General features: G+C 37.7%; 17 non-coding genes across 17 annotated transcripts; all 17 read left to right on the top strand.

Annotated features, from left to right (window-relative positions):
* Positions 1-803: 803 nt before the first annotated feature.
* On the top strand, positions 804-876 carry TRNAF-GAA (transfer RNA phenylalanine (anticodon GAA)). Its single transcript has one exon. It is a non-coding gene; the product is annotated as a tRNA-Phe (tRNA).
* A 1,683-nt stretch (positions 877-2,559) lies between these two features.
* On the top strand, positions 2,560-2,632 carry TRNAF-GAA (transfer RNA phenylalanine (anticodon GAA)). The gene has a single exon. It is a non-coding gene; the product is annotated as a tRNA-Phe (tRNA).
* An 814-nt stretch (positions 2,633-3,446) lies between these two features.
* Positions 3,447-3,519, top strand: TRNAF-GAA (transfer RNA phenylalanine (anticodon GAA)). Its single transcript has one exon. It is a non-coding gene; the product is annotated as a tRNA-Phe (tRNA).
* A 1,683-nt stretch (positions 3,520-5,202) lies between these two features.
* Positions 5,203-5,275, top strand: TRNAF-GAA (transfer RNA phenylalanine (anticodon GAA)). The gene has a single exon. It is a non-coding gene; the product is annotated as a tRNA-Phe (tRNA).
* Positions 5,276-6,089: 814 nt separating this feature from the next.
* Positions 6,090-6,162, top strand: TRNAF-GAA (transfer RNA phenylalanine (anticodon GAA)). Its single transcript has one exon. It is a non-coding gene; the product is annotated as a tRNA-Phe (tRNA).
* A 1,683-nt stretch (positions 6,163-7,845) lies between these two features.
* Positions 7,846-7,918, top strand: TRNAF-GAA (transfer RNA phenylalanine (anticodon GAA)). The gene has a single exon. It is a non-coding gene; the product is annotated as a tRNA-Phe (tRNA).
* An 814-nt stretch (positions 7,919-8,732) lies between these two features.
* Positions 8,733-8,805, top strand: TRNAF-GAA (transfer RNA phenylalanine (anticodon GAA)). Its single transcript has one exon. It is a non-coding gene; the product is annotated as a tRNA-Phe (tRNA).
* Positions 8,806-10,488: 1,683 nt separating this feature from the next.
* Positions 10,489-10,561, top strand: TRNAF-GAA (transfer RNA phenylalanine (anticodon GAA)). Its single transcript has one exon. It is a non-coding gene; the product is annotated as a tRNA-Phe (tRNA).
* An 814-nt stretch (positions 10,562-11,375) lies between these two features.
* Positions 11,376-11,448, top strand: TRNAF-GAA (transfer RNA phenylalanine (anticodon GAA)). Its single transcript has one exon. It is a non-coding gene; the product is annotated as a tRNA-Phe (tRNA).
* An 811-nt stretch (positions 11,449-12,259) lies between these two features.
* Positions 12,260-12,332, top strand: TRNAF-GAA (transfer RNA phenylalanine (anticodon GAA)). Its single transcript has one exon. It is a non-coding gene; the product is annotated as a tRNA-Phe (tRNA).
* An 815-nt stretch (positions 12,333-13,147) lies between these two features.
* Positions 13,148-13,220, top strand: TRNAF-GAA (transfer RNA phenylalanine (anticodon GAA)). The gene has a single exon. It is a non-coding gene; the product is annotated as a tRNA-Phe (tRNA).
* A 142-nt stretch (positions 13,221-13,362) lies between these two features.
* Positions 13,363-13,435, top strand: TRNAF-GAA (transfer RNA phenylalanine (anticodon GAA)). Its single transcript has one exon. It is a non-coding gene; the product is annotated as a tRNA-Phe (tRNA).
* An 813-nt stretch (positions 13,436-14,248) lies between these two features.
* On the top strand, positions 14,249-14,321 carry TRNAF-GAA (transfer RNA phenylalanine (anticodon GAA)). The gene has a single exon. It is a non-coding gene; the product is annotated as a tRNA-Phe (tRNA).
* An 813-nt stretch (positions 14,322-15,134) lies between these two features.
* TRNAF-GAA (transfer RNA phenylalanine (anticodon GAA)) lies at positions 15,135-15,207 on the top strand. The gene has a single exon. It is a non-coding gene; the product is annotated as a tRNA-Phe (tRNA).
* An 814-nt stretch (positions 15,208-16,021) lies between these two features.
* Positions 16,022-16,094, top strand: TRNAF-GAA (transfer RNA phenylalanine (anticodon GAA)). The gene has a single exon. It is a non-coding gene; the product is annotated as a tRNA-Phe (tRNA).
* Positions 16,095-16,236: 142 nt separating this feature from the next.
* TRNAF-GAA (transfer RNA phenylalanine (anticodon GAA)) lies at positions 16,237-16,309 on the top strand. Its single transcript has one exon. It is a non-coding gene; the product is annotated as a tRNA-Phe (tRNA).
* An 803-nt stretch (positions 16,310-17,112) lies between these two features.
* Positions 17,113-17,185, top strand: TRNAF-GAA (transfer RNA phenylalanine (anticodon GAA)). The gene has a single exon. It is a non-coding gene; the product is annotated as a tRNA-Phe (tRNA).
* The last annotated feature ends 479 nt before the right edge of the window (positions 17,186-17,664 follow it).

Raw genomic sequence — 17,664 nt, 5'->3', positions numbered from 1 at the left:
TGTTTTTTTTGTTACAGAATAGCAATTTAGCAGCAGAAACTGCCGTGTTCAGGTTCTGGTCTTCAAGAACATTTCATGTTATTACAGTTTGCATTATTATTAGCCCCAATAAAAGAATTTCTTATTAGTAGAGCTTGGCGAAATAGCTCAGTTGTGACAACATTAGACTGAAGATCTAAGGGTGTCTTGTTCAATCCTGGGGTTTAGCATGGTTGGGTGTTTGCTTTTGCTACTGAATAGCAATTTAGCAGCAAAAACTGTTGTGTTCAGGTTTTGATCTTGAAAAGCATTTTATGTTATTTCAGTTTGCAAAATCTTTAGCTCCTAAAAAAAGACATTCTTATCAGTATAGCTTGCCAAAATAGCTCAGTTGTGAGAGCAATAGACTGAAGACCTTAAAATCCCTAGTACGATCGTGGGTTTCCACATGTTTGGGTGTTTGCAGTTTGTTACTGAGTAGCAATTCAGCAAAAAGAAATTTAGCAGCAGAAACTTTCATTTTCAGGTTTCGCCCTCTAGGACACTTGATGTTCTTTCAGTTTGCCTTATCTTAAACACCAAAAAAGACTTTCTAAACGTCAGACTTACACGCAATATCTCTTTTGTGAGAGCATTAAACTGAAGATCTAAAGGTCCTGGGTTTGATCCCAGGATTCGGCATGTTTAGTTGCTGTATTTTTGTTACAGAATAGCAATTTACCAGCAGAATCTTTCATTATCAGGTGTTGTTCATCAAGAACACTTAATGCTCTTTTTTTTCCCAGCCTAAAACCCCAAATACGGCTTGACATCTTTCTCAATTAGCCGAAATAGCTCAGTTGGGAGAGCTTTAGACTGAAGATCTAAAGGTCCCTGGTTCGATCCTGGGTTTCTGCATATTTAGTTGCTGTTTTTTTGTTACAGAATAGCAATTTAGCAGCAGAAACTGCCGTGTTCAGGTTCTGGTCTTCAAGATCATTTCATGTTATTACAGTTTGCATTATTATTAGCCCCAATAAAAGAATTTCTTATTAGTAGAGCTTGGCGAAATAGCTCAGTTGTGAGAACATTAGACTGAAGATCTAAGGGTGTCTTGTTCAATCCTGGGGTTTAGCATGGTTGGGTGTTTGCTTTTGCTACTGAATAACAATTTAGCAGCAAAAATTGTTGTTTTCAGTTTTTGATCTTGAAAAACATTTTATGTTATTTCAGTTTGCAAAATCTTTAGCTCCAAAAAAAGACATTTTTATCAGTATAGCTTGCCAAAATAGCTCAGTTGTGAGAGCAATAGACTGAAGACCTTAAAATCCCTAGTACGATCGTGGGTTTCCACATGTTTGGGTGTTTGCATTTTGTTACTGAGTAGCAATTCAGCAAAAAGAAATTTAGCAGCAGAAACGTTTATTTTCAGGTTTTGCCCTCTAGGACACTTGATGTTCTTTCAGTTTGCCTTATCTTAAACACCAAAAAAGACTTTCCAAATGTCAGACGTAGCTGCAATAGCTCATTTGGGAGACCATTAGACTGAAGATCTATAAGTCCCTGGTTCGATCTCGGGTTTCGGCATGTTTAGTAGCTGTATTTTTGTTACAGAATAGCAATTTACCAGCAGATTCTTTCATTATAAGGTGTTGCTCTTCATGAACACTTGATGCTCTTTTTTCCCAACCTAAAACCCCAAATACAACTTCACATCTGTCACAATTAGCCAAAGTAGCTCAGTTGGGAGAGCGTCAGACTGAAGATCTAAAGGTCCCGGGTTTCGGCATATTTAGTTGCTGTTTTTTTTGTTACAGAATAGCAATTTAGCAGCAGAAACTGCCGTGTTCAGGTTCTGGTCTTCAAGAACATTTCATGTTATTACAGTTTGCATTATTATTAGCCCCAATAAAAGAATTTCTTATTAGTAGAGCTTGGCGAAATAGCTCAGTTGTGAGAACATTAGACTGCAGATCTAAGGGTGTCTTGTTCAATCCTGGGGTTTAGCATGGTTGGGTGTTTGCTTTTGCTACTGAATAGCAATTTAGCAGCAAAAGCTGTTGTTTTCAGTTTTTGATCTTGAAAAACATATTATGTTATTTCAGTTTGCAAAATCTTTAGCTCCAAAAAAAGACATTTTTATCAGTATAGCTTGCCAAAATAGCTCAGTTGTGAGAGCAATAGACTGAAGACCTTAAAATCCCTAGTACGATCGTGGGTTTCCACATGTTTGGGTGTTTGCATTTTGTTACTCAGTAGCAATTTAGCAAAAAGAAATTTAGCAGCAGAAACTTTTATTTTCAGGTTTCGCCCTCTAGGACACTTGATGTCCTTTCAGTTTGCCTTATCTTAAACACCAAAAAAGACTTTCCAAATGTCAGATGTAGCTGCAATAGCTCATTTGTGAGAGCATTAGACTGAAGATCTATAAGTCCCTGGTTCGATCCCGGGTTTCGGCATGTTTAGTAGCTGTATTTTTGTTACAGAATAGCAATTTACCAGCAGAATCTTTCATTATAAGGTGTTGCTCTTCAAGAACACTTGATGCTCTTTTTTTCCCAACCTAAAACCCCAAATACGACTTCACATCTGTCGCAATTAGCCGAAGTAGCTCAGTTGGGAGAGCGTTAGACTGAAGATCTAAAGGTCCCTGGTTCGATCCTGGGTTTCGGCATATTTAGTTGCTGTTTTTTTTGTTACAGAATAGCAATTTAGCAGCAGAAACTGCCGTGTTCAGGTTCTGGTCTTCAAGAACATTTCATGTTATTACAGTTTGCATTATTATTAGCCCCAATAAAAGAATTTCTTATTAGTAGAGCTTGGCGAAATAGCTCAGTTGTGACAACATTAGACTGAAGATCTAAGGGTGTCTTGTTCAATCCTGGGGTTTAGCATGGTTGGGTGTTTGCTTTTGCTACTGAATAGCAATTTAGCAGCAAAAACTGTTGTGTTCAGGTTTTGATCTTGAAAAGCATTTTATGTTATTTCAGTTTGCAAAATCTTTAGCTCCTAAAAAAAGACATTCTTATCAGTATAGCTTGCCAAAATAGCTCAGTTGTGAGAGCAATAGACTGAAGACCTTAAAATCCCTAGTGCGATCGTGGGTTTCCACATGTTTGGGTGTTTGCAGTTTGTTACTGAGTAGCAATTCAGCAAAAAGAAATTTAGCAGCAGAAACTTTCATTTTCAGGTTTCGCCCTCTAGGACACTTGATGTTCTTTCAGTTTGCCTTATCTTAAACACCAAAAAAGACTTTCTAAACGTCAGACTTACACGCAATATCTCTTTTGTGAGAGCATTAAACTGAAGATCTAAAGGTCCTGGGTTTGATCCCAGGATTCGGCATGTTTAGTTGCTGTATTTTTGTTACAGAATAGCAATTTACCAGCAGAATCTTTCATTATCAGGTGTTGTTCATCAAGAACACTTAATGCTCTTTTTTTTCCCAGCCTAAAACCCCAAATACGGCTTGACATCTTTCTCAATTAGCCGAAATAGCTCAGTTGGGAGAGCTTTAGACTGAAGATCTAAAGGTCCCTGGTTCGATCCTGGGTTTCTGCATATTTAGTTGCTGTTTTTTTGTTACAGAATAGCAATTTAGCAGCAGAAACTGCCGTGTTCAGGTTCTGGTCTTCAAGATCATTTCATGTTATTACAGTTTGCATTATTATTAGCCCCAATAAAAGAATTTCTTATTAGTAGAGCTTGGCGAAATAGCTCAGTTGTGAGAACATTAGACTGAAGATCTAAGGGTGTCTTGTTCAATCCTGGGGTTTAGCATGGTTGGGTGTTTGCTTTTGCTACTGAATAACAATTTAGCAGCAAAAATTGTTGTTTTCAGTTTTTGATCTTGAAAAACATTTTATGTTATTTCAGTTTGCAAAATCTTTAGCTCCAAAAAAAGACATTTTTATCAGTATAGCTTGCCAAAATAGCTCAGTTGTGAGAGCAATAGACTGAAGACCTTAAAATCCCTAGTACGATCGTGGGTTTCCACATGTTTGGGTGTTTGCATTTTGTTACTGAGTAGCAATTCAGCAAAAAGAAATTTAGCAGCAGAAACGTTTATTTTCAGGTTTTGCCCTCTAGGACACTTGATGTTCTTTCAGTTTGCCTTATCTTAAACACCAAAAAAGACTTTCCAAATGTCAGACGTAGCTGCAATAGCTCATTTGGGAGACCATTAGACTGAAGATCTATAAGTCCCTGGTTCGATCTCGGGTTTCGGCATGTTTAGTAGCTGTATTTTTGTTACAGAATAGCAATTTACCAGCAGATTCTTTCATTATAAGGTGTTGCTCTTCATGAACACTTGATGCTCTTTTTTCCCAACCTAAAACCCCAAATACAACTTCACATCTGTCACAATTAGCCAAAGTAGCTCAGTTGGGAGAGCGTCAGACTGAAGATCTAAAGGTCCCGGGTTTCGGCATATTTAGTTGCTGTTTTTTTTGTTACAGAATAGCAATTTAGCAGCAGAAACTGCCGTGTTCAGGTTCTGGTCTTCAAGAACATTTCATGTTATTACAGTTTGCATTATTATTAGCCCCAATAAAAGAATTTCTTATTAGTAGAGCTTGGCGAAATAGCTCAGTTGTGAGAACATTAGACTGCAGATCTAAGGGTGTCTTGTTCAATCCTGGGGTTTAGCATGGTTGGGTGTTTGCTTTTGCTACTGAATAGCAATTTAGCAGCAAAAGCTGTTGTTTTCAGTTTTTGATCTTGAAAAACATATTATGTTATTTCAGTTTGCAAAATCTTTAGCTCCAAAAAAAGACATTTTTATCAGTATAGCTTGCCAAAATAGCTCAGTTGTGAGAGCAATAGACTGAAGACCTTAAAATCCCTAGTACGATCGTGGGTTTCCACATGTTTGGGTGTTTGCATTTTGTTACTCAGTAGCAATTTAGCAAAAAGAAATTTAGCAGCAGAAACTTTTATTTTCAGGTTTCGCCCTCTAGGACACTTGATGTCCTTTCAGTTTGCCTTATCTTAAACACCAAAAAAGACTTTCCAAATGTCAGATGTAGCTGCAATAGCTCATTTGTGAGAGCATTAGACTGAAGATCTATAAGTCCCTGGTTCGATCCCGGGTTTCGGCATGTTTAGTAGCTGTATTTTTGTTACAGAATAGCAATTTACCAGCAGAATCTTTCATTATAAGGTGTTGCTCTTCAAGAACACTTGATGCTCTTTTTTTCCCAACCTAAAACCCCAAATACGACTTCACATCTGTCGCAATTAGCCGAAGTAGCTCAGTTGGGAGAGCGTTAGACTGAAGATCTAAAGGTCCCTGGTTCGATCCTGGGTTTCGGCATATTTAGTTGCTGTTTTTTTTGTTACAGAATAGCAATTTAGCAGCAGAAACTGCCGTGTTCAGGTTCTGGTCTTCAAGAACATTTCATGTTATTACAGTTTGCATTATTATTAGCCCCAATAAAAGAATTTCTTATTAGTAGAGCTTGGCGAAATAGCTCAGTTGTGACAACATTAGACTGAAGATCTAAGGGTGTCTTGTTCAATCCTGGGGTTTAGCATGGTTGGGTGTTTGCTTTTGCTACTGAATAGCAATTTAGCAGCAAAAACTGTTGTGTTCAGGTTTTGATCTTGAAAAGCATTTTATGTTATTTCAGTTTGCAAAATCTTTAGCTCCTAAAAAAAGACATTCTTATCAGTATAGCTTGCCAAAATAGCTCAGTTGTGAGAGCAATAGACTGAAGACCTTAAAATCCCTAGTGCGATCGTGGGTTTCCACATGTTTGGGTGTTTGCAGTTTGTTACTGAGTAGCAATTCAGCAAAAAGAAATTTAGCAGCAGAAACTTTCATTTTCAGGTTTCGCCCTCTAGGACACTTGATGTTCTTTCAGTTTGCCTTATCTTAAACACCAAAAAAGACTTTCTAAACGTCAGACTTACACGCAATATCTCTTTTGTGAGAGCATTAAACTGAAGATCTAAAGGTCCTGGGTTTGATCCCAGGATTCGGCATGTTTAGTTGCTGTATTTTTGTTACAGAATAGCAATTTACCAGCAGAATCTTTCATTATCAGGTGTTGTTCATCAAGAACACTTAATGCTCTTTTTTTTCCCAGCCTAAAACCCCAAATACGGCTTGACATCTTTCTCAATTAGCCGAAATAGCTCAGTTGGGAGAGCTTTAGACTGAAGATCTAAAGGTCCCTGGTTCGATCCTGGGTTTCTGCATATTTAGTTGCTGTTTTTTTGTTACAGAATAGCAATTTAGCAGCAGAAACTGCCGTGTTCAGGTTCTGGTCTTCAAGATCATTTCATGTTATTACAGTTTGCATTATTATTAGCCCCAATAAAAGAATTTCTTATTAGTAGAGCTTGGCGAAATAGCTCAGTTGTGAGAACATTAGACTGAAGATCTAAGGGTGTCTTGTTCAATCCTGGGGTTTAGCATGGTTGGGTGTTTGCTTTTGCTACTGAATAACAATTTAGCAGCAAAAATTGTTGTTTTCAGTTTTTGATCTTGAAAAACATTTTATGTTATTTCAGTTTGCAAAATCTTTAGCTCCAAAAAAAGACATTTTTATCAGTATAGCTTGCCAAAATAGCTCAGTTGTGAGAGCAATAGACTGAAGACCTTAAAATCCCTAGTACGATCGTGGGTTTCCACATGTTTGGGTGTTTGCATTTTGTTACTGAGTAGCAATTCAGCAAAAAGAAATTTAGCAGCAGAAACGTTTATTTTCAGGTTTTGCCCTCTAGGACACTTGATGTTCTTTCAGTTTGCCTTATCTTAAACACCAAAAAAGACTTTCCAAATGTCAGACGTAGCTGCAATAGCTCATTTGGGAGACCATTAGACTGAAGATCTATAAGTCCCTGGTTCGATCTCGGGTTTCGGCATGTTTAGTAGCTGTATTTTTGTTACAGAATAGCAATTTACCAGCAGATTCTTTCATTATAAGGTGTTGCTCTTCATGAACACTTGATGCTCTTTTTTCCCAACCTAAAACCCCAAATACAACTTCACATCTGTCACAATTAGCCAAAGTAGCTCAGTTGGGAGAGCGTCAGACTGAAGATCTAAAGGTCCCGGGTTTCGGCATATTTAGTTGCTGTTTTTTTTGTTACAGAATAGCAATTTAGCAGCAGAAACTGCCGTGTTCAGGTTCTGGTCTTCAAGAACATTTCATGTTATTACAGTTTGCATTATTATTAGCCCCAATAAAAGAATTTCTTATTAGTAGAGCTTGGCGAAATAGCTCAGTTGTGAGAACATTAGACTGCAGATCTAAGGGTGTCTTGTTCAATCCTGGGGTTTAGCATGGTTGGGTGTTTGCTTTTGCTACTGAATAGCAATTTAGCAGCAAAAGCTGTTGTTTTCAGTTTTTGATCTTGAAAAACATATTATGTTATTTCAGTTTGCAAAATCTTTAGCTCCAAAAAAAGACATTTTTATCAGTATAGCTTGCCAAAATAGCTCAGTTGTGAGAGCAATAGACTGAAGACCTTAAAATCCCTAGTACGATCGTGGGTTTCCACATGTTTGGGTGTTTGCATTTTGTTACTCAGTAGCAATTTAGCAAAAAGAAATTTAGCAGCAGAAACTTTTATTTTCAGGTTTCGCCCTCTAGGACACTTGATGTCCTTTCAGTTTGCCTTATCTTAAACACCAAAAAAGACTTTCCAAATGTCAGATGTAGCTGCAATAGCTCATTTGTGAGAGCATTAGACTGAAGATCTATAAGTCCCTGGTTCGATCCCGGGTTTCGGCATGTTTAGTAGCTGTATTTTTGTTACAGAATAGCAATTTACCAGCAGAATCTTTCATTATAAGGTGTTGCTCTTCAAGAACACTTGATGCTCTTTTTTTCCCAACCTAAAACCCCAAATACGACTTCACATCTGTCGCAATTAGCCGAAGTAGCTCAGTTGGGAGAGCGTTAGACTGAAGATCTAAAGGTCCCTGGTTCGATCCTGGGTTTCGGCATATTTAGTTGCTGTTTTTTTTGTTACAGAATAGCAATTTAGCAGCAGAAACTGCCGTGTTCAGGTTCTGGTCTTCAAGAACATTTCATGTTATTACAGTTTGCATTATTATTAGCCCCAATAAAAGAATTTCTTATTAGTAGAGCTTGGCGAAATAGCTCAGTTGTGACAACATTAGACTGAAGATCTAAGGGTGTCTTGTTCAATCCTGGGGTTTAGCATGGTTGGGTGTTTGCTTTTGCTACTGAATAGCAATTTAGCAGCAAAAACTGTTGTGTTCAGGTTTTGATCTTGAAAAGCATTTTATGTTATTTCAGTTTGCAAAATCTTTAGCTCCTAAAAAAAGACATTCTTATCAGTATAGCTTGCCAAAATAGCTCAGTTGTGAGAGCAATAGACTGAAGACCTTAAAATCCCTAGTGCGATCGTGGGTTTCCACATGTTTGGGTGTTTGCAGTTTGTTACTGAGTAGCAATTCAGCAAAAAGAAATTTAGCAGCAGAAACTTTCATTTTCAGGTTTCGCCCTCTAGGACACTTGATGTTCTTTCAGTTTGCCTTATCTTAAACACCAAAAAAGACTTTCTAAACGTCAGACTTACACGCAATATCTCTTTTGTGAGAGCATTAAACTGAAGATCTAAAGGTCCTGGGTTTGATCCCAGGATTCGGCATGTTTAGTTGCTGTATTTTTGTTACAGAATAGCAATTTACCAGCAGAATCTTTCATTATCAGGTGTTGTTCATCAAGAACACTTAATGCTCTTTTTTTTCCCAGCCTAAAACCCCAAATACGGCTTGACATCTTTCTCAATTAGCCGAAATAGCTCAGTTGGGAGAGCTTTAGACTGAAGATCTAAAGGTCCCTGGTTCGATCCTGGGTTTCTGCATATTTAGTTGCTGTTTTTTTGTTACAGAATAGCAATTTAGCAGCAGAAACTGCCGTGTTCAGGTTCTGGTCTTCAAGATCATTTCATGTTATTACAGTTTGCATTATTATTAGCCCCAATAAAAGAATTTCTTATTAGTAGAGCTTGGCGAAATAGCTCAGTTGTGAGAACATTAGACTGAAGATCTAAGGGTGTCTTGTTCAATCCTGGGGTTTAGCATGGTTGGGTGTTTGCTTTTGCTACTGAATAACAATTTAGCAGCAAAAATTGTTGTTTTCAGTTTTTGATCTTGAAAAACATTTTATGTTATTTCAGTTTGCAAAATCTTTAGCTCCAAAAAAAGACATTTTTATCAGTATAGCTTGCCAAAATAGCTCAGTTGTGAGAGCAATAGACTGAAGACCTTAAAATCCCTAGTACGATCGTGGGTTTCCACATGTTTGGGTGTTTGCATTTTGTTACTGAGTAGCAATTCAGCAAAAAGAAATTTAGCAGCAGAAACGTTTATTTTCAGGTTTTGCCCTCTAGGACACTTGATGTTCTTTCAGTTTGCCTTATCTTAAACACCAAAAAAGACTTTCCAAATGTCAGACGTAGCTGCAATAGCTCATTTGGGAGACCATTAGACTGAAGATCTATAAGTCCCTGGTTCGATCTCGGGTTTCGGCATGTTTAGTAGCTGTATTTTTGTTACAGAATAGCAATTTACCAGCAGATTCTTTCATTATAAGGTGTTGCTCTTCATGAACACTTGATGCTCTTTTTTCCCAACCTAAAACCCCAAATACAACTTCACATCTGTCACAATTAGCCAAAGTAGCTCAGTTGGGAGAGCGTCAGACTGAAGATCTAAAGGTCCCGGGTTTCGGCATATTTAGTTGCTGTTTTTTTTGTTACAGAATAGCAATTTAGCAGCAGAAACTGCCGTGTTCAGGTTCTGGTCTTCAAGAACATTTCATGTTATTACAGTTTGCATTATTATTAGCCCCAATAAAAGAATTTCTTATTAGTAGAGCTTGGCGAAATAGCTCAGTTGTGAGAACATTAGACTGCAGATCTAAGGGTGTCTTGTTCAATCCTGGGGTTTAGCATGGTTGGGTGTTTGCTTTTGCTACTGAATAGCAATTTAGCAGCAAAAGCTGTTGTTTTCAGTTTTTGATCTTGAAAAACATATTATGTTATTTCAGTTTGCAAAATCTTTAGCTCCAAAAAAAGACATTTTTATCAGTATAGCTTGCCAAAATAGCTCAGTTGTGAGAGCAATAGACTGAAGACCTTAAAATCCCTAGTACGATCGTGGGTTTCCACATGTTTGGGTGTTTGCATTTTGTTACTCAGTAGCAATTTAGCAAAAAGAAATTTAGCAGCAGAAACTTTTATTTTCAGGTTTCGCCCTCTAGGACACTTGATGTCCTTTCAGTTTGCCTTATCTTAAACACCAAAAAAGACTTTCCAAATGTCAGATGTAGCTGCAATAGCTCATTTGTGAGAGCATTAGACTGAAGATCTATAAGTCCCTGGTTCGATCCCGGGTTTCGGCATGTTTAGTAGCTGTATTTTTGTTACAGAATAGCAATTTACCAGCAGAATCTTTCATTATAAGGTGTTGCTCTTCAAGAACACTTGATGCTCTTTTTTTCCCAACCTAAAACCCCAAATACGACTTCACATCTGTCGCAATTAGCCGAAGTAGCTCAGTTGGGAGAGCGTTAGACTGAAGATCTAAAGGTCCCTGGTTCGATCCTGGGTTTCGGCATATTTAGTTGCTGTTTTTTTTGTTACAGAATAGCAATTTAGCAGCAGAAACTGCCGTGTTCAGGTTCTGGTCTTCAAGAACATTTCATGTTATTACAGTTTGCATTATTATTAGCCCCAATAAAAGAATTTCTTATTAGTAGAGCTTGGCGAAATAGCTCAGTTGTGACAACATTAGACTGAAGATCTAAGGGTGTCTTGTTCAATCCTGGGGTTTAGCATGGTTGGGTGTTTGCTTTTGCTACTGAATAGCAATTTAGCAGCAAAAACTGTTGTGTTCAGGTTTTGATCTTGAAAAGCATTTTATGTTATTTCAGTTTGCAAAATCTTTAGCTCCTAAAAAAAGACATTCTTATCAGTATAGCTTGCCAAAATAGCTCAGTTGTGAGAGCAATAGACTGAAGACCTTAAAATCCCTAGTGCGATCGTGGGTTTCCACATGTTTGGGTGTTTGCAGTTTGTTACTGAGTAGCAATTCAGCAAAAAGAAATTTAGCAGCAGAAACTTTCATTTTCAGGTTTCGCCCTCTAGGACACTTGATGTTCTTTCAGTTTGCCTTATCTTAAACACCAAAAAAGACTTTCTAAACGTCAGACTTACACGCAATATCTCTTTTGTGAGAGCATTAAACTGAAGATCTAAAGGTCCTGGGTTTGATCCCAGGATTCGGCATGTTTAGTTGCTGTATTTTTGTTACAGAATAGCAATTTACCAGCAGAATCTTTCATTATCAGGTGTTGTTCATCAAGAACACTTAATGCTCTTTTTTTTCCCAGCCTAAAACCCCAAATACGGCTTGACATCTTTCTCAATTAGCCGAAATAGCTCAGTTGGGAGAGCTTTAGACTGAAGATCTAAAGGTCCCTGGTTCGATCCTGGGTTTCTGCATATTTAGTTGCTGTTTTTTTGTTACAGAATAGCAATTTAGCAGCAGAAACTGCCGTGTTCAGGTTCTGGTCTTCAAGATCATTTCATGTTATTACAGTTTGCATTATTATTAGCCCCAATAAAAGAATTTCTTATTAGTAGAGCTTGGCGAAATAGCTCAGTTGTGAGAACATTAGACTGAAGATCTAAGGGTGTCTTGTTCAATCCTGGGGTTTAGCATGGTTGGGTGTTTGCTTTTGCTACTGAATAGCAATTTAGCAGCAAAAACTGTTGTTTTCAGTTTTTGATCTTGAAAAACATTTTATGTTATTTCAGTTTGCAAAATCTTTAGCTCCAAAAAAAGACATTCTTATCAGTATAGCTTGCCAAAATAGCTCAGTTGTGAGAGCAATAGACTGAAGACCTTAAAATCCCTAGTACGATCGTGGGTTTCCACATGTTTGGGTGTTTGCATTTTGTTACTGAGTAGCAATTCAGCAAAAAGAAATTTAGCAGCAGAAACGTTTATTTTCAGGTTTCGCCCTCTAGGACACTTGATGTTCTTTCAGTTTGCCTTATCTTAAACACCAAAAAAGACTTTCCAAATGTCAGACGTAGCTGCAATAGCTCATTTGGGAGAGCATTAGAATGAAAATCTATAAGTCCCTGGTTCGATCCCGGGTTTCGGCATGTTTAGTAGCTGTATTTTTGTTACAGAATAGCAATTTACCAGCAGAATCTTTCATTATAAGGTGTTGCTCTTCAAGAACACTTGATGCTCTTTTTTTCCCAACCTAAAACCCCAAATACGACTTAACATCTGTCAGAATTAGCCGAAATAGCTCAGTTGGGAGAGCGTTAGACTGAAGATCTAAAGGTCCCTGGTTCGATCCCGGGTTTCGGCATATTTAGTTGCTGTTTTTTTTGTTACAGAATAGCAATTTAGCAGCAGAAACTGCCGTGTTCAGGTTCTGGTCTTCAAGTTCATTTCATGTTATTACAGTTTGCATTATTATTAGCCCCAATAAAAGAATTTCTTATTAGTAGAGCTTGGCGAAATAGCTCAGTTGTGAGAACATTAGACTGAAGATCTAAGGGTGTCTTGTTCAATCCTGGGGTTTAGCATGGTTGGGTGTTTGCTTTTGCTACTGAATAGCAATTTAGCAGCAAAAACTGTTGTGTTCAGGTTTTGATCTTGAAAAGCATTTTATGTTATTTCAGTTTGCAAAATCTTTAGCTCCTAAAAAAAGACATTCTTATCAGTATAGCTTGCCAAAATAGCTCAGTTGTGAGAGCAATAGACTGAAGACCTTAAAATCCCTAGTACGATCGTGGGTTTCCACATGTTTGGGTGTTTGCAGTTTGTTACTGAGTAGCAATTCAGCAAAAAGAAATTTAGCAGCAGAAACTTTCATTTTCAGTTTTTCGCCCTCTAGGACACTTGATGTTCTTTCAGTTTGCCTTATCTTAAACACCAAAAAAGACTTTCTAAACGTCAGACTTACACGCAATAGCTCTTTTGTGAGAGCATTAAACTGAAGATCTAAAGGTCCTGGGTTTGATCCCAGGATTCGGCATGTTTAGTTGCTGTATTTTTGTTACAGAATAGCAATTTACCAGCAGAATCTTTCATTATCAGGTGTTGTTCATCAAGAACACTTAATGCTCTTTTTTTCCCCAGCCTAAAACCCCAAATACGGCTTGACATTTTTCACAATTAGCCGAAATAGCTCAGTTGGGAGAGCGTTAGACTGAAGATCTAAAGGTCCCTGGTTCGATCCTGGGTTTCGGCATATTTAGTTGCTGTTTTTTTGTTACAGAATAGCAATTTACCAGCAGAATCTTTCATTATAAGGTGTTGCTCTTCAAGAACACTTGATGCTCTTTTTTTCCCAACCTAAAACCCCAAATACGACTTCACATCTGTCACAATTAGCCGAAATAGCTCAGTTGGGAGAGCGTTAGACTGAAGATCTAAAGGTCCCTGGTTCGATCCCGGGTTTCGGCATATTTAGTTGCTGTTTTTTTTGTTACAGAATAGCAATTTAGCAGCAGAAACTGCCGTGTTCAGGTTCTGGTCTTCAAGAACATTTCATGTTATTACAGTTTGCATTATTATTAGCCCCAATAAAATAATTTCTTATTAGTAGAGCTTGGCGAAATAGCTCAGTTGTGACAACATTAGACTGAAGATCTAAGGGTGTCTTGTTCAATCCTGGGGTTTAGCATGGTTGGGTGTTTGCTTTTGCTACTGAATAGCAATTTAGCAGCAAAAACTGTTGTGTTCAGGTTTTGATCTTGAAAAGCATTTTATGTTATTTCAGTTTGCAAAATCTTTAGCTCCTAAAAAAAGACATTCTTATCAGTATAGCTTGCCAAAATAGCTCAGTTGTGAGAGCAATAGACTGAAGACCTTAAAATCCCTAGTACGATCGTGGGTTTCCACATGTTTGGGTGTTTGCAGTTTGTTACTGAGTAGCAATTCAGCAAAAAGAAATTTAGCAGCAGAAACTTTCATTTTCAGGTTTCGCCCTCTAGGACACTTGATGTTCTTTCAGTTTGCCTTATCTTAAACACCAAAAAAGACTTTCCAAATGTCAGACGTAGCTGCAATAGCTCGTTTGGGAGAGCATTAGACTGAAAATCTATAAATCCCTGGTTCGATCCCGGGTTTCGGCATGTTTAGTAGCTGTATTTTTGTTACAGAACAGCAATTTACCAGCAGAATCTTTCATTATAAGGTGTTGCTCTTCAAGAACACTTGATGCTCTTTTTTTCCCAACCTAAAACCCCAAATACGACTTCACATCTGTCACAATTAGCCGAAATAGCTCAGTTGGGAGAGCGTTAGACTGAAGATCTAAAGGTCCCTGGTTCGATCCCGGGTTTCGGCATATTTAGTTGCTGTTTTTTTTTGTTACAGAATAGCAATTTAGCAGCAGAAACTGCCGTGTTCAGGTTCTGGTCTTCAAGAACATTTCATGTTATTACAGTTTGCATTATTATTAGCCCCAATAAAAGAATTTCTTATTAGTAGAGCTTGGCGAAATAGCTTAGTTGTGACAACATTAGACTGAAGATCTAAGGGTGTCTTGTTCAATCCTGGGGTTTAGCATGGTTGGGTGTTTGCTTTTGCTACTGAATAGCAATTTAGCAGCAAAAACTGTTGTTTTCAGTTTTTGATCTTGAAAAACATTTTATGTTATTTCAGTTTGCAAAATCTTTAGCTCCAAAAAAAGACATTCTTATCAGTATAGCTTGCCAAAATAGCTCAGTTGTGAGAGCAATAGACTGAAGACCTTAAAATCCCTAGTACGATCATGGGTTTCCACATGTTTGGGTGTTTGCATTTTGTTACTGAGTAGCAATTCAGCAAAAAGAAATTTAGCAGCAGAAACGTTTATTTTCAGGTTTCGCCCTCTAGGACACTTGATGTTCTTTCAGTTTGCCTTATCTTAAACACCAAAAAAGACTTTCCAAATGTCAGACGTAGCTGCAATAGCTCATTTGGGAGAGCATTAGAATGAAGATCTATAAGTCCCTGGTTCGATCCCGTGTTTCGGCATGTTTAGTAGCTGTATTTTTGTTACAGAATAGCAATTTACCAGCAGAATCTTTCATTATAAGGTGTTGCTCTTCAAGAACACTTGATGCTCTTTTTTTCCCAACCTAAAACCCCAAATACGACTTAACATCTGTCAGAATTAGCCGAAATAGCTCAGTTGGGAGAGCGTTAGACTGAAGATCTAAAGGTCCCTGGTTCGATCCCGGGTTTCGGCATATTTAGTTGCTGTTTTTTTTGTTACAGAATAGCAATTTAGCAGCAGAAACTGCCGTGTTCAGGTTCTGGTCTTCAAGTTCATTTCATGTTATTACAGTTTGCATTATTATTAGCCCCAATAAAAGAATTTCTTATTAGTAGAGCTTGGCGAAATAGCTCAGTTGTGAGAACATTAGACTGAAGATCTAAGGGTGTCTTGTTCAATCCTGGGGTTTAGCATGGTTGGGTGTTTGCTTTTGCTACTGAATAGCAATTTAGCAGCAAAAACTGTTGTGTTCAGGTTTTGATCTTGAAAAGCATTTTATGTTATTTCAGTTTGCAAAATCTTTAGCTCCTAAAAAAAGACATTCTTATCAGTATAGCTTGCCAAAATAGCTCAGTTGTGAGAGCAATAGACTGAAGACCTTAAAATCCCTAGTACGATCGTGGGTTTCCACATGTTTGGGTGTTTGCAGTTTGTTACTGAGTAGCAATTCAGCAAAAAGAAATTTAGCAGCAGAAACTTTCATTTTCAGGTTTCGCCCTCTAGGACACTTGATGTTCTTTCAGTTTGCCTTATCTTAAACACCAAAAAAGACTTTCTAAACGTCAGACTTACACGCAATAGCTCTTTTGTGAGAGCATTAAACTGAAGATCTAAAGGTCCTGGGTTTGATCCCTGGATTCGGCATGTTTAGTTGCTGTATTTTTGTTACAGAATAGCAATTTACCAGCAGAATCTTTCATTATCAGGTGTTGTTCATCAAGAACACTTAATGCTCTTTTTTTCCCCAGCCTAAAACCCCAAATACGGCTTGACATTTTTCACAATTAGCCGAAATAGCTCAGTTGGGAGAGCGTTAGACTGAAGATCTAAAGGTCCCTGGTTCGATCCTGGGTTTCGGCATGTTTAGTTGCTGTTTTTTTTGTTACAGAATAGCAATTTACCAGCAGAATCTTTCATTATAAGGTGTTGCTCTTCAAGAACACTTGATGCTCTTTTTTTCCCAACCTAAAACCCAAATACGACTTCACATCTGTCACAATTAGCCGAAATAGCTCAGTTGGGAGAGCGTTAGACTGAAGATCTAAAGGTCCCTGGTTCGATCCCGGGTTTTGGCATATTTAGTTGCTGTTTTTTTTGTTACAGAATAGCAATTTAGCAGCAGAAACTGCCGTGTTCAGGTTCTGGTCTTCAAGAACATTTCATGTTATTACAGTTTGCATTATTATTAGCCCCAATAAAATAATTTCTTATTAGTAGAGCTTGGCGAAATAGCTCAGTTGTGACAACATTAGACTGAAGATCTAAGGGTGTCTTGTTCAATCCTGGGGTTTAGCATGGTTGGGTGTTTGCTTTTGCTACTGAATAGCAATTTAGCAGCAAAAACTGTTGTGTTCAGGTTTTGATCTTGAAAAGCATTTTATGTTATTTCAGTTTGCAAAATCTTTAGCTCCTAAAAAAAGACATTCTTATCAGTATAGCTTGCCAAAATAGCTCAGTTGTGAGAGCAATAGACTGAAGACCTTAAAATCCCTAGTACGATTGTGGGTTTCCACATGTTTGGGTGTTTGCAGTTTGTTATTCAGCAAAAAGAAATTTAGCAGCAGAAACTTTCATTTTCAGGTTTCGCCCTCTAGGACACTTGATGTTCTTTCAGTTTGCCTTATCTTAAACACCAAAAAAGACTTTCTAAACGTCAGTCTTACACGCAATATCTCTTTTGTGAGAGCATTAAACTGAAGATCTAAAGGTCCTGGGTTCGATCCCAGGATTCGGCATGTTTAGTTGCTGTATTTTTGTTACAGAATAGCAATTTACCAGCAGAATCTTTCATTATCAGGTGTTGTACATCAAGAACACTTAATGCTCTTTTTTTTCCCAGCCTAAAACCCCAAATACGGCTTGACATCTTTCACAATTAGCCGAAATAGCTCAGATGGGAGAGCGTTAGACTGAAGATCTAAAGGTCCCTGGTTCGATCCCGGGTTTCGGCATATTTAGTTGCTGTTTTTTTGTTACAGAATAGCAATTTAGCAGCAGAAACTGCCGTGTTCAGGTTCTGGTCTTCAAGATCATTTCATGTTATTACAGTTTGCATTATTATTAGCCCCAATAAAAGAATTTCTTATTAGTAGAGCTTGGCGAAATAGCTCAGTTGTGAGAACATTAGACTGAAGATCTAAGGGTGTCTTGTTCAATCCTGGGGTTTAGCATGGTTGGGTGTTTGCTTTTGCTACTGAATAGCAATTTAGCAGCAAAAACTGTTGTTTTCAGTTTTTGATCTTGAAAAACATTTTATGTTATTTCAGTTTGCAAAATCTTTAGCTCCAAAAAAAGACATTTTTATCAGTATAGCTTGCCAAAATAGCTCAGTTGTGAGAGCAATAGACTGAAGACCTTAAATCCCTAGTACGATCGTGGGTTTCCACATGTTTGGGTGTTTGCATTTTGTTACTGAGTAGCAATTCAGCAA

This window comes from Pseudophryne corroboree, chromosome 4 (genome assembly GCF_028390025.1).
Source record: "Pseudophryne corroboree isolate aPseCor3 chromosome 4, aPseCor3.hap2, whole genome shotgun sequence".
NCBI lineage: Eukaryota > Metazoa > Chordata > Amphibia > Anura > Myobatrachidae > Pseudophryne > Pseudophryne corroboree.
Note: the sequence above shows the minus strand (reverse complement) of the source record. Positions and strands in the feature narration are given on the sequence as shown.